The 15731-nt window shown below is 37.2% G+C and overlaps 1 pseudogene; it reads left to right on the plus strand.

The window, feature by feature from the left end:
* Positions 1-14166: 14166 nt before the first annotated feature.
* Positions 14167-15126, plus strand: LOC138922894 (olfactory receptor 2T11-like; annotated as a pseudogene).
* Positions 15127-15731: the final 605 nt, after the last annotated feature.

Raw genomic sequence — 15731 nt, forward strand, 5'->3', positions numbered from 1 at the left:
TTGTCAATTTTATTTATCTTCTCAAAGAACCAGCTCTTTGTTTCATTGATCCTTTCTACCGCCTTTTTCATTTCAATAGCATTTATTTCTGCTCTGATTTTTATTACTTCTCTCCTTCTGCTGATTTGGTGCTTTGTTTGTTCTTCTTTCTCTAATCAGTTAGGTGTAGTTTAAGATTGCTTATTTGGGATTTTTCTTGTTTGTCAAGATGTGTCTGTATTGCAATGATTTTTCCTCTTAATACAGCTTTTGCTGTATCCCATATGAGTTGGTATGGCATGTTATCATTTTCATTTGTCTCCAGGTATTTTTTGATTTCTTCTTTAATTTCTTCCATGATCCATTGCATGTTCAGTAGTGTATTGTTTAGTCTCCATATCCTTGTGCCTTTCTCAGCCTTTTTCTTATAATTAATTTTTAGCCTTATAGCATTATGATTGGAGAGGCTGCTTGTTACTATTTCAAGTGTTTTTTAAATTTGTAGAGGCTTTCCTTGTTTCCCAACATATGGCCTATCCTTGAGAATGATCCATGTGCACTTGAGAAGAATGTGTATTCTGCTGTTTTTGGATGAAATGTTCTTTATATGTCTATTAAGTCCAATTGTTTTAGTTTTTCATTTAGCTCCACTATTTCCTTGTTGATTTTCTATCTGGATGATCTGTCCATTGATGTGAGTGGGGTGTTGAGGTCCCTTACTATTATTGTGTTGTTTTTAACATCTTCCTTTAGGCCTGTTAATAGTTGTTTTATGAAATTTGGTGCTCCTGTGTTTGGTGCATAGATATTTATAAACATTATTTCTTCTTGATGAAGTGTCCCTTTGATCATTATATATTGCCCTTCTGTGCCTCTCTTTACCTGCCTTATTTTGAAATCCGTTTTGTATGATATAAGTATTGCGACACCTGCTTTCTTTTGCTCAGTATTACCTTGAAGTATTGTCTTCCTCCCCTTTACTCTGAGCCTGTTTTTGTCCTTGGGGCTGATGCGTGTTTCCTGGATGCAACAAAATTTTGCATCTTCTTCCTTAATCCATTCTGCCACTCTGTGTCTTTTTATTGGAGAGTTCAATCCGTTTACATTGAGGGTGATTATTGATGCATGTGGGCTTACTGCTGTCATTCTGTCACTCGTTATCTGGTTTTCCTGCATTACCTTTGTTTCTTCTCCTGTGTGTTTTAGCTTACTCATTGACTTCTGCAATTTCTTATGCTGGGTTTCTTAGATTTTTCCTTCTTTATGTTTTGTGGCTCTGTTCTGTGTTTTCATTTAGTGGATACCCTGAAGTTTGTATTTAGAATCTTGTGTATAATATAGTGTATTCTCTGGTGGTCTCTTACTTCCTTGTCCTAGACTGATTTAGTCCGTTTGCTCTTCCCCTCCTAGATTATTATTTTCATCTCTTATTCCAACTTGTGTTATGAGTTTGTAGTTAGACTGATAAGATCATCTTTGCTTTGGTGCTTTCCTTATATTTATCCTAATGCTATAGTTGAATATTTGCTGTCCTATTCTGGTTCTATCTGTCTCCCTACTCTGTGGTTTGTGACCCCTTTCTCCTTTTTTTTCTTTTTTCAGGTATGACAGCCTTCTTGAGGATTTCTTGTAGTGGAGGACTTTTGGTTACAAATTCTCTTAAGTTTTGTTTGTCTGGAAAAGATTTAATTTCTCCCTCATATCTGAAGGATATTTTTGTTGGATAGAGTATTCTCTGCTGAAGATTTTTCTCTTTTAAAGTTTTGAATATGTCCCTCCATTCTATTGGAGCTTGTAAGGTTTCTGTAGAGAAATCCACTGAAAGTCTGATAGGAGTTCCTTTGTAGGTTATTTTCTTTTGTCTTGCTTCCCTTAGTATTCTTTCTTTGTCATTCATTTTTGTCATTTTTACTACTATCTGCCTTGCAGTAGGTCCTTTTACATTGACAAATCTAGGAGATCTGAAATCTTCCTCCACACACATTTCTCCCTCAATCCCTAGATTTGGGAAGTTCCCTTCTATAATTTCATTAGGCACACTTTCTGCTCCAATTTCCTTTTCCATGCCCTCAGGGATTCCGATGATTCTTAAATTGGTTCTCCTCATTGAATTCACTATTACTCTGATATTTTCCTCATTCTTTTCAATCCTTAGTTCTCTTTCTTCCTCTGTCTGTTGCCATTCATCCTGTCTACCTTTGATTATGCTAATTTGCTCCTCTATGGTGTCTACACAGGCATTCAGGGAATCCGTGTTCTGTTTTATATGGCCTATTGTATTTTTCATCTCTAGTATTTCTCATTGATTCTTCTTCATAGTTTCAATCTCTTTTGTGAAGTAACTCCAGAATTCGTTGACGTTTTTCTCAATCTTTCCCTCGACCTCATTGAGTTTTTTTATGATAGCTACTCTGAACTCATTTTCACTTAGTTTACCTATTTCCAAGTCCTCAGGACTTAATTCTGTGTTCTTATTGTTTTCCTTCTAGTCTGGAGCTTTTATAAATTGCTGAATGGTAGAGGAGCAGTTTTTGCGCATCATGGCAGTATTCGATTGCAGTTACACTCTGTTGCCAGTAGATAGGGGTCGAGAGCCACGCATTCTGAGCCCTCAGCCTTCAGCTGTGATGGTGGGTGCACAGTGCAGTTTGGTGGAGGAGGGGCACTTTCTCTCGTGTGCTGATCAGGATTCCTATCAGCTCTGGCTCTCTGGTGTCCTGGGGCCCTGGCTTGATGGGGTTCCCACACACGAAAGATTTCCCCTGTCAGCGGGTTTCTGCTGCACTAGCAGCGGGAGTCCTGGATGATGACCCGCTCACGTGGCCCCTCCCCCACTCCCTCCCTCACCCGCGGCAGTGACCCCAGTCTCTTGGGGAGGGAGTGAAGTTCTCTCTTACCCTGTTGCAGCTTCTCCAATGCCAGCTGCAGCCTCTCTGTCCCTCCTCCAAGTTCTTGTTGCTGTAGGTCTCTGACGGTCTTATTAGAGTTATTGGTTGAAATTTGGTTCTTTTGTTGTAGTTTGGAGGGGAGAGAGTCCTGGGTATAGCTCACCCCACCATTTTGCTCCTACCAAAAAAAAAAAATCAATTGCTGTATATTCTTGATGGATTATCCCCTTTATCATTTTGTATTGACCTCCTGTGTATCTTCACATAGTTTTTCATCTAGAGTCTATGTTGTCTAATATAATTATAGCCACCCCTGTTCTCTTTTGGTTTCCATTTGCATGAAATGTTTTTTTCCATCCATCTCTTCACTTTGAACCTATGTGTCTTCTTAAAGCTGAAGTAAGTCTTTTGTAGGCAGCATACGGTTCAATCTTTTTATTTATCCATTTAGCTACTTTATTGGAGAATTTAATACATTTATACTTAAAATAATTATTGCTACTTAAGTACTTACTAATTCCATCTTATTGTTTTCTCTTGCTTTGTCTTCCCTTGCTTTGTGTTGCTTTCTTCTTTTCCTTTATTTATGAATGATGATTTTCGATAGTCATATGCTTTGATTCTCTTCTATTTGATTTTTGTGTATCAACTGTAAGTTTTGGCTTGTTTTTACCTTAAAGCTTACTTTAAACATCCTATATTTATAGCAGTGTGTGTTAAGCTGATAACAACTTATCTTGGATTGTATACAAATATTCTACACTTTTACTCCCCTCCCTTATATTTTATGTTTTTGATGTCACAGTTTACCTGTTTTTATATTATATATTCATTATTAAATCATTGTAGCTTTATTTCTAGTACTTTATCTTTAACCTTTACGAGAGTTCAGTATATTATTACATCGTATTACAATATTAGAGTATTTTGACTTTGAATATATAATTATCTATTTTTCTATATAATTATCTATCAAGTTTTCTTTCATATGTTTTTAAGTTACTTCTCAGTATTCTTTCATTTTTAACATGGATAAATTCTTTCAGGTTTTCTTTCAATGCAGGTCTGGTGATGATGAATTCCCTCAGCATTTTTTGTCTTGGGAAGTCTTTATCACTCCATTTTTGGAGGATACCTTTGCTGAGTGAAGTATTCTTGGCTGGCAGGTTTTTGCCCAGCACTTTGAACATATTAAGCCACTGTTTCTGACCTGTGAATTTTCTGCTGAAATATTCACTGATAGCCTTATGAGGGTTCCTCTTATCTGCGGATTCTTTTTTGTCTTGCAACTTTTAAAATTTATTCTTTGACTTTGCTTCTAACAGCTTTATTATAAGTTAAAAAATAGCTTAATATTTAAATCATTAAACAATAGCTTGGAATATTATTGTCTTAATGAACTTGGATTAAGCTTCCTGCCCCTCTCTTTTCCTTCTAGGACTCTAAACTGCATGGAGTGTTTACTTTCAATGGTTTCTCATAATTCTCATAAGATTTCCTCATTCTTTATCATTCTTTTATTCTTTGTTCTACTCTGACTAGATGATTTTAAATGATCTTTCATTGGTGCATAAATTTTTACTTCTGTTTGATAAAGTCTGCTGTTGATGTTCTCTGTTGCATTTTTTAATTTAACTTATTGTATTATTCAGGTCCAGAATTTCTGTTTGGTCCCTTTTATGATTTCTACCTCTTTGAAGAACTTCTCGTTTTACTCATGTATTGCTTTTACTGATCTTATCGAATTGTCTTTTTTTGTCTCCCTTGCCTCACTAAGCTGCTTTACAACAACTGTTTTGAATTATTTATTTGGTAAATCACAGACCTCCATTTCTTTGAGATTGATTACTAAAAAACTATTATGTTGCTTTATACTGCAGTCTTTCCATGATTTTTCATGTTCTTCAATATCTGATTTGGTGTGTTGACATTTGAAGAACTAGTCACTTCCTCTAGTCTTTACTACCTTGCCACTTTCTTGAGTCCAATCTCAGAATTTTGTTTTTTCTCCAAGGACGTACTGGAACTTTTCTGAGGCTATTTCCCCACCTCAGTTGTGGCTACATGGGTGTATTCACTTTATGATGATTCATCAACTTGCCACTTCTAATTGTTGCACTTTTCTGTTGTATGCTCTGCTTTAATATGATTTAATTTAAAAAAAGTTACTTCATACAAATGGTGAGTACCCTCTCCCTTCACTCATGAGACTAGTCCTACCTTAAAGGGATAACCAGGGATTTTCCCACAGTAATCTTAACAAATTTATATACAAGGTAATCTGTGGTCACTAGATATTACTCTTTATAAAAAATGTGATATACTGCCATGGATAGAAAATTATAAAGTATAATAATTTTAAGTTAATTAAAAATTACCAAGTGTATACTTATACATGATAGGCAGTGTTGTAGATTATGTATAAAAGATGAAAGGGAAACATCTCTACACTCTAAGACATAAAGAAATATATTATCTGGTTTTGATTCTAATCTCCACAAAGTCCTACTGAGTATTTAGAGAAGAGATTAGCACCATATGAGATAGGGAACTGATATTTAGAGTAAATTACTGCCTTTTCCAATCAACAGGCATATGAGAGCCTCAGGGCATGTCTTCTGACTTCTGGTCTTCTGTTTTTGTGCCAAACATTGCCATTAATTGACAGATAATTTCCAAAGGAGAGAAGCATGTGGCACAATGTGCAGATGCCAGCTTAGTTAATCCTAATAATGACCCACAAAAAAATATTCTTCTGAGAGTAATATGCTAATAAAATCCATGGTTGTTTTCTGTCAGATGCCAGCTAGGCTGGTTTACCAAGGACCTGATATATGTTGAGTGACAGACCCCACTGGGGTCTTTCTACAGGTGAGGCATATGGGCATAAAATTAACTGAACCCTTGGCTTTACATATTTATTTCATTTATGCAATAAATTGAAATGTATGCTTATATAATATAAAAATTATAATAATGGGTAGTATAAAGCCTACTTATTAAAAAATTTATTGCGTGCTTTATTGTATACCAGGAAGATTTCAGACATAAAAGAATACTGGAGAAACTGAAAATATCTAGATGATTATTTAGTGTAGAAAAGAGAATACAGACCTCTTTTGCCTAGAAAGTGTCAATACATCTCTGCCAAGTTATGCTACTTACTTTGGGCAAAGTGAAGTAGTGCTAATGGGTCTGATAACAATGTGAAAACAAAATGTTTGAAACTTCAGATACTGACTCATTAAATAAGTGATTTTCATGTGGCAGAATAGTTGTAATGATAGATAATTTTATGACATTGAAAGATTATTTAAAACAAAAGGTTAACATAAAATATAAGGAACTGAAATGAAAAGCATTTTTGATATTGTTTTCACTTGGGATTGTATTGAGTCTACATCTTTTTAGACCAGCATGCCTACCAAGACCTGGTCAAACGTCCCAGTGAGTGCTTCTTTCAAAATCCTAGGGACTTAAATTTCAACAAAATGTTTGAGGATTCTGTCTTGCTATATCACCTTGTTTTTCACAATTAGATAAGAATATAAAGGTGATAAATACATACCTGTAGCATCAACTCTTGGTTATCTGATATTGCTTTATTTTCTTTTCTTTGCTTATATTTTTAAGCTCATTCTATTGTATTAAATTTTAGTCATCAGATAAGCAAGGATGCGGGTCTACATTTTGTTCCCTGATGTATCTCAAGCACCAAAAACTTTCCTAATAGAGAATATGTGGTCAAAAAAATTAGTTAAGTGAGTGAATGAATGTCATTCCATTTTAGAAGCATTAGTACTAAAAAATACACATTTTAATATGTTTGTAATTCTTTTTTTCCTATTTCCTTGGAATCATACGTTTGAAGAGTTGTAATGGAAACTGAAGTTAAAAGAATTAGGTGTATTGAGGCCTGCTGGGTGTTGCATTGTGTAAGTTTGCACGTTCCACTTTGGTGGCTCGGGGTTTTCTTGTTTGGATCCCAGGTGTGGACCTATGTACTGGTTGTCATGCCACACTGTGGCAGGTGTCCCACTTACAAAGTACGGGAAGATGGACACAGATGTTAGCTCAGGGCCAGTCTTCCTCAGCAAAAATTGGAGAACTGGCTGTGGATGTTAGCTCAGGGCTAATCTTCCTTAACAAAGAAAATTAGGTGTATTTTACCAGCTCACACAGTGTTACATGCCAAGGGTGCAGTTGTAACCAAAAAAATCATACTTTCTTTCTTTCAAAATTCACCAATTCTGATGTCATTTCTATTTAAGTGTTTTAAAATTGTGGCTGCTGCAAAGAAAGATTATGGATTTTTACTAGATATAGCATAGATATCCATTATCCTTTTGAGAAAACAGGAGGAAAATGCAACAAGTAGGCATTTGCTAAATTATGAAAACAGAAAGATGCTTCTTTCCATTATGACTGAAAACGTAGGTGTTAGAACGAGGTTTAGGATTGCATATTTCAGTTGGCGTTATCCAAGTTTCTCTCTTTCCTGAGTTTCCATTGTTCAACTGCATGAGCAGTAATTTTAATGAATAATCAATAAATTTAAAATTATGAAATTAAGAAGCATATTTGAACATAGTTAAATCCATGTTTCTGGACCTCAGTTTCTGAGGAAATGATGAAGCTGCAATTAAGACAGCTTCTTCCCTGCCTTCTTGGATAAACTGTGGGAAAATTTTTTCCATAAGAGAAAGATTGTATAAATTGGAGCAAAGTTGGGACTTCCTGAAAATAATGGTTATTTTTAATTGGAAAGATTGTAAAAATCTTTGAGTATTTTTAAGAACAAGACTACAACATGTGTTGTGCAAGTATTAAATGGTTTCAGTCTCAAAACAGATAACTGGTCCAATTCTACTTTTTTATTGAGAATAAATGCTTTTATAACCTTGGATTTATAGTCTAAAGTATTATAAATTTTATAATCATTTTTACTATAATGTTTGCTTTATATATATGAAACATTAGGCTAAGGGAATTAAAGTGACGAAAATAAGCTTATATGTAATGACCATCTTCAAATTCAGAAACTAATATAATTTTCTCGCTCTGGACCTTGTTCTTTTCCCACAATTACCAAAGTGGAGAGTTATTTAGTGATCGGAGATCCTAAAACTTATAGCCCAAACTGTGATACTATTAAATGCCAGGTACTATTATGAGGACAGTACACAGAATCCTCACAATAACCCTGAGGACAGGGGCTGCTATGATGCCCTTTGAGCCAAAGATAAGCTTGACCAGTGACTTGCTCGGCATCACATGGCAAGTAAGTGGCAGACCCTGGATTTCCACCCAGCCCATTGAGGTACAGATTCTCAGTACAAATGACGTTAAACTGTGAGAGGAGCAAAGGAAAGAGTCAACTTAGAGTTTAAAGTGATTGTAGAAAACTGGGAAATTTACTCTAGGAAACTGGAGTTGTTTACACCAATGGGTAAGTCTCAACTATGTCTGGGCACTCTTTTTTTTTTTTTTTTGAGGAAGATTAGCACTGAGCTAACATCTGCTGCCAAACCTCCTCTTTTTGCTGAGGAAGACAGGCCCTGAGCTAACATCCATGCCCATCTTCCTCTGCTTTATGTGTGGGATTCCTACCACAGCATGGCTTGCAAAGTTGTTCCATGTCCACACTTGGGATCCAAACCAGTGAACCCCGGGCCGCTGAAGCAGAACATGTGCACTGAACTGCTGTGCCATTGGGCCGGCCCCTGGGCATTCTTTTATATGTATTTCTCTTCTATTCTCTAAATAATTATTTTACTTTTCTGATATGTTATGTGTTTAAAAATTCATATTTTCTGACTCTTTTGGATGTTTACGTGTTAGTGAATCCCTCAAAATTTAGCTTACAGCAACTAAAGTGAATATTTTAAGAAGAGAAGTACATATTTCAGCTGACACCTTGTGGTATGGAGGTTTAATATTTGGCAGAAATCAGGTGAATTATGTCTTAGGATAAAGGCGAAGATGTGGGCAGGATTCTGATGTAAATGTATACCAGCTCAGTCATCTTCCCAATATTTAAAGGCTAAAATGTGAAAAATTAAATGTATTTATTGCCCAAGTTTTGAATAGGAGACTTATTCTTTGATTTAAAAGTAAATTATTCTTTCACATATAATCTATAATTGTAGGCAGACAGAATATATAGCCAAGAAAAAATTGGTGCCACTTGAAAGTCCACCAGGAGTGAAAACTTTGATTTACTTCATAATTACAAATATATGCACATATATACACATATATGTCCATACACTTATGCATATACATTAAACTATACGTACATACACATATACACTTGTATATATATCTTTATCATATACATGCTATTTATACATATATATCTCCTTATCAAATAATATATAATATTTATTAATATAATATATAATGCATCTATGTACAACGTATATTGTAAATATGCTACATTTTTTATTTAAGAATGCAATGAAACTGTCATTCCATGATAATGACTATAGATCCACCTCATATCCCAATGGCTACTGAAATTCTATTATTAATTCTAATATTAAAACCTAAATTGCATATTACATCTTACAGCAGATGTTCAAGTTGCCTCTGCTTTCTTACTACCATAAACAATACAAAGATGAATATTTTACAAAGTTGCCCACTTATCTGTAGATTTACATATAAAATTCCCTAACAGTGGAAGTTTTATACACATTATTTTCAGGTCTTGATATTGGCTTGGCATGCTCTCAAACAAAAATAATATCTGCTGCCATTTCCACCCGTGGTTTATGAGAGCCCTCTTTCAATACTCAGTGTTGACACAACCCAGCTCTCAACTAGAGGGTCAAGCTAACAAGATTGGTGGCTCAAACCCCACTTCTACATTCTGTGGTTTGTACAGCAGAAGAGAAAGTAACTGGTGCTCCCCAGGATGCAGCCTGTTGAAGAAGCTGTCTTGTGCTTGTACTGTAAGGAACAGTCAGAGCAAATTAAACTTAAGTTCCGAACTTGTATCTTCCAGCATCAGACGCATAGCTGAGTACAATCAGACCAACAGCTTCAGGTTTCATTACATTCCATAGCCTCACAAAGCAAGTGAGCTAGAGAAATATGGCACCGAGTGTGCAGTGGTTCATACATATTCAGGGGACGATGAGTGGGAAAAGTTTTTGATGGGTTCACTCAGCAAGATCCAGAGGGGACCATCTGGTTGGAAAAAGAGGCTGAAAACACCTTTAATTTTCCAGTGATATTGAGTTTCATAACTGACTCTGGTCTGCCTCAAGTAGGGAACAATCACGTTGAAAATGTCAGCTCCCAGGTAACCAGGGACCTGGATACACAGTGGGGCAACTCTCACAGTACTTTCCGTTGTAGGGAGGATTTCTTTCAAACCTGGACCCTCAAAAGGAGATATGGCTGCGTATACAATGTTGGTTATACTGGTGAAATACTGGGAGCAGGACTATTGGATGGGGCGTTATCGTGTCTCCTTGCAGATAAGAAGTTGCCTCAGCAGTGGATGTTCAGCAGTATAATTTGTGAGTGTGGTGTTCGAAGATTCTTTCCTGGGGTATATTTGGTGAAGGCTTGTGTGTGTTTGCAGACCTCAGTAGGAAGCCAGGGATGCAGATATGTGATGACTAGAGATTGCCCAGATGTTAGATAGCATTTTGGATTTTTTGAAATAACTTCATTTTGTTACTTTGGAACTTTGTTGACAATTTTTGACCAGAAATTTAAATTTTTCTGGAATGTGATTATTGCCTTGCAGCCTGTATTCGTTTATTTGCCTTAGCTGGTTGTAAACTTAACTGACGCTTAAAAAGATGTGCATTTAGGGGTCAATTGAGTATAGTTGTAGCAAGTGTAGAAAACAAAATCCTAGTCCTTGAACCAGGACCTAACTCTGCCACTTGCATCTCCATGCCTCAGTTTCTGCAAATTTAAGATGGTGATAATTAAAGTGATTGACTCCATAGAGGTGCTGTGAAGAGTGACTACATCAAAACAGGGGAGCATGTGAAAAGATGCCTGGCACACAGTAGGGACTGTATGGGTGGTGCTAATTTATTATTAGCAACATGCCTCAAATTTGCTTATGTTTAAAAACTGATAAAATTATTTATTGGTGTATTAGTTTCCTGTGGCTGCTGTATCTAATTACCACAAACTCAGTGGCTTATAATGATAGAAACTTTTTATCCTAGAATTCTGGAGGTCACAAGTCTGAAATTGGTCACACTGGCCTAAAATCAAGGTGTCAGGAGCACTACATTCCTTTCTGAAGACTTTAGAATGGAATTCATTTCCTAGCCTTTTTCAGATTCTAGAGACCACTTAATGTCTTGCCTCTTCTTCATCTTCAAAGCCAGCATTTGAATCACTTCGACCTCTGTTCCTAATTTCACATGTCCTCCTCTGACTACTGTCCCCCTTGTACTTACATCATGCATAGCACTTGATTCCAGAATAATCTCTTCGTCTCACTTTTCCCAGCTTAGTCACATCTGCAAAGTCTCTTTTGCCAAATAAGGGAGTATATTCATAGTCTGTGGGTTAAAACATAAGGATCTTTAAGTAGGGACGAGGACATTATTCTGCCTAGCAAAATTGATTTTAATACTAAGTTAAATCTATTATAGGTTTATCAAATTTAATAGAATACAAAATTGATAGTAGCATTTTTAAGACTCAATTTTTCTGACAATAACAGACAGATGGAAACTTGATGCTAAGAAAACTAATGCACAATGATTTTCTTATTACCGGCACATCATAGGAAGAATTTGAACTCTATTATTAACATCCACAATGCAATCTCTGCATTGATAATAACACCTGATGCCACAGTCACCTTTTAAACAGTGATTGGAACGTAGTGAATAAAGAGCTGTCACAACAAATACAGATTCAGAAGAGAGGAAAAATGGTGAGTCCCTTGTTTGCTGTAAATTATGCTGACATGTGACTCTAAGACAGTATGTTGATTTTAAGTCACAGAGTAATTGTCTAAAATTCATATGCAAAATTTAGATGATTAAGATGTAAAATTTTTATTGCTGCATGATCTTAGAGATATGTGGTGTATTTCCATTTCTGAGAACTAAGTTTCTTACCAGAAAATGTAGGTAGATCATATTTTATGGCACATTCATTTTGCAGTGAAGATAAACACAAGGACCTGGCACTTAAAATATTTTATTTCCCTTTTGCATGTTTTATGGAAAATACCCTGGTGTATTTTGAAGGAATTCTACTAGAAATGCATTATTTAAACAAGCACAAGAAAAAATAATTCCATTTTTCTAGACTGTATACTTTTAATAATCATTCATTTAAATATTCAAGAAATATTTACCATGTGCCAGACATTCTTTTATATTCTGGAAGCACACATGAAACAAAATAAGCAAACATCCTTGCTTATATTGAGCTTACTGTTTATGGCGGGAAGCAAAAACAAAATAGAATGAGTATACATGTCAGATGGTATCAAGGAACGTGAAAAGATAAAGTCATCAAGTCTTACCAGAACAGGCCCCTCTGAAATATGGGTTTTGAACAAAGCCTTGAAAGACATGAAGGACAAACACACAGATGTGAGGAGGAGACTCAGTCCTGGGTACAGCAGAGGCAAAGGGCCCAGCCTAGGGACTCCCCCAGAATGGGGACAAGGATCAGCAAGGAGGCCAGGGGAGCTGCAGCACCAGAGTAAACACACTGGAGGAGGCAGGAGATAATTTCAGAGGGTGAAAAGGTAACAACATGATGGGCTTTGAAGTAGGATATGAAGTGCCATAGCAGAATTTTCAGCAGAGAGAGATCTGGTCTGATGTAGGTTTCTCAATGTGACTTTTCTCTGCTGAGATCATACTAAAAGCATTCAAGAGAGAGAACAGGGAAACAGTGGGAAAGCTACGGGAATAACCCAGGTGAAATATGACAACTAAAACATTTCATTCGTGAGGCCCCAAGTAATGTCTTAACCCTGTGTGATACTGTGATTCATGACAAGAAATATATACTTGGTCTTTGTCCCCATTCCTGGCACAGAGCTCCTAAAACCATTCATAAATAATAAGAGCTATGCAGGTGTCTTTTATTATTCATAATAAGCTGCTTCCAACTACACCTGAGTTTATGTTAATGCGATAACTTATGGAAAGCCTCTAGCGATGGGAGATGTTTGCCAGGGAACTAACTATGTGATTAGAGGCTAGGAACTTTTACATTCCACATCCCAGATCTCCTAGGAGAGGAGAGAAGTTAGAGGTCTAATTAATCATTAATGGCCAATGATTTAATCAGTCATGCCTAAATAACAAATCCCCATAAAATTCCAAAGAAAAGAGTGCAGAGGGCTAGTTTGGTGTACACGTGGAGGAGCTAGGAGAGTGGTCCACCCAGAGAGCACAAAAATCCCACACACCTCCCCACATATTTACACCATGCATATCTTCTACTTGGTAGTTCCTGAGTTACATACTACTCAGTCTAGAAGGAAAAACTTTCCTTGAGTTCTATGAAACACTAAAATATTGATTGAACCCAGGAAGTGGGTCATGGGAACATCTGATTTATAGCCAGTGGTTCAACAGCACAGGTGAAAACCTGTACTTGTAATTGGCTTCTGAAGTGGATTCCAGTCTTGTGGGACTGAACTCTTAACCTGTGGGATATTAGGGTATGCCCAGGTAGATATTGTAAGAATTCAATTAAGTTGTAAGTCACTCAGCTGTAACCTGAAGACCTAGAGTTTGCTTGGTATGGGGAAGAAACCCACACACATTCGGTGACCAGAGTGTCAGAAGTGAAGTATTGAGAGAAGACTCACAGAAGGTGTTTTGTTCTTTACAACCTTCACTTCTTAAAGATTCGTTTTGCTCCTGTTCAGAGGTTCAGTGTGTCAATCACCCTATTCTCCAACCAATATTTATTTATTCCAGCTATGGGTTGGACAGCATTCTGGATGCAAGAAATGCAGAATGAATAGAACAGATATAGTTAAACCTTTTCTGAGGAGTAGCAAAAGCCAACTTTATTATGCATCTAGTGTAGCCTAAACATTACAGCATGAACATACACACAATATAAAAAGGATTGTTCTCCAACAAAGAGAAATAGATCTATAGTTACTGAATTATGATGTGTCTCTTGGTCTATTTGTTTTTCTCCAGCATTCTGCCTTGGAAAATTTCATCCTAACCAGTGACCTCTGGTTGTGAGTTTCTCTCATATAGAAAGTGTTTTCTCTCCATTTCCTTCCTAGTCTTTGTGGCTTCCTGCTCCCCTGGAGCTGCCATAGGCAATGTCAATGAAGAACGGTACTGCATCCTCTGACTTTATCCTCCTGGGGCTTCTGGTGAACAGTGAAGCTACAGGGATTATCTTTGCTGTTATTTTTGCTATTTTCATGGTGGCTGTAACTGCAAATTTGGTCATGATAGTCTTGATTCAGGTGGACACCCGGCTCCACACTCCCATGTACTTTCTGCTCAGCCAGCTGTCCATCATGGACACCTTTTTCATTTGTACCACTCTCCAAAAACTGCTGGTTGACATGGCTTCTAAAGAGAAGGCCATTTCCTTTGTGGCCTGTGGCATCCAGATCTTCCTCTACTTGACCATGATTGGCTCAGAGTTCTTCCTCTTGGGCCTCACGGCCTATGACCGCTACGTGGCTGTCTGTAACCCTCTTAGCTACCCAGTCCTGATGAACCGCAGGGTGTGTCTTCTCCTGGCTTCTGGTGCTTGGTTTGGTGGGTCACTGGATGGCTTCCTGCTCACCCCTATTACAATGAATGTCCCCTACTGAGGCTCCCGCAGTATCAACCACTTCTTCTGTGAGATCCCTGCAGTTCTCAGACTGGCCTGTGCTGACACATCCTTGTATGAAACCCTGATGTACATCTGCTGTGTACTCATGTTCCTCATCCCCATCTCTATTATCTCAACTTCCTACTCTGTCATCTTGTTAACGGTCTACCACATGCGCTCTGCTGAAGGCCAAAAAAAGGCCTTTACCACTTGTTCTTCCCACTTGACTGTAGTCAGCATTTTCTACGGGGCTGCCTTCTACACTTACGTGCTGCCCCAGTCACTCCACACCCCTGAACAGGACAAGATGGTGTCAGCCTTCTATGCCGTCTTCACACCCATGCTCAATCCTCTCATCTACAGCCTCAGAAACAAGGACGTCATGGGGGCATTTAAAAAATTATTGTCACGATGCTCATCTTCTCAGAAAGTATCCACAAGTGATGCTTAGGGATTCAATACTGTGAAAATAGTCTTCCTGAGAACACCTCTGTGTGTCCTGTTTCACACGAGACTATTTGGTAAGCTATCAAAGATTATTTACAATTGACGATTAAGAGGATTTACCTTGTCTTGTTTCTTGCTCTCAGGAAGAAGGAAGCAAAGATGTTTCATTGAGCATGGAAAGACTTTTTTTTCAAAGAGAAGAGGAAGAGGAGATATTAGAGTTCACAGCAACTCCTTCTACGTCCTCTTCGCATATAAGTCATGGTTAAAGAAAGCTACAAAGTTTTTGTCAAAAATTCTGCAGAAAATAGTGACTGTCAAATACTAGGCCACAGTAAATAGTGATTGAGCTTAACTAAACTGACTATGAATATTGAATGTGAAGCATTGCATACTTATTCAAAGAGAACTGACTCTGATAGTCAACATCAAAGAGCACTACTGTGTCTCCTTCCATGTTATTTTAACACCAGCGTTCTAGGAAGGGTGGAGTGTATGGGAAGAAAGTGTACATTGCACAACTCTGTGTGACTCAACAGCAGGACTTGGATGCATTTTTAGTTTGGTTCAGAGTGAGACGGGAAGCACTTGAAGAGTATTCTGTAGAGG

Source organism: Equus caballus, unplaced genomic scaffold (genome assembly GCF_041296265.1).
Source record: "Equus caballus isolate H_3958 breed thoroughbred unplaced genomic scaffold, TB-T2T haplotype1-0000016, whole genome shotgun sequence".
In the NCBI taxonomy this organism is placed as follows: Eukaryota; Metazoa; Chordata; class Mammalia; order Perissodactyla; family Equidae; genus Equus; species Equus caballus.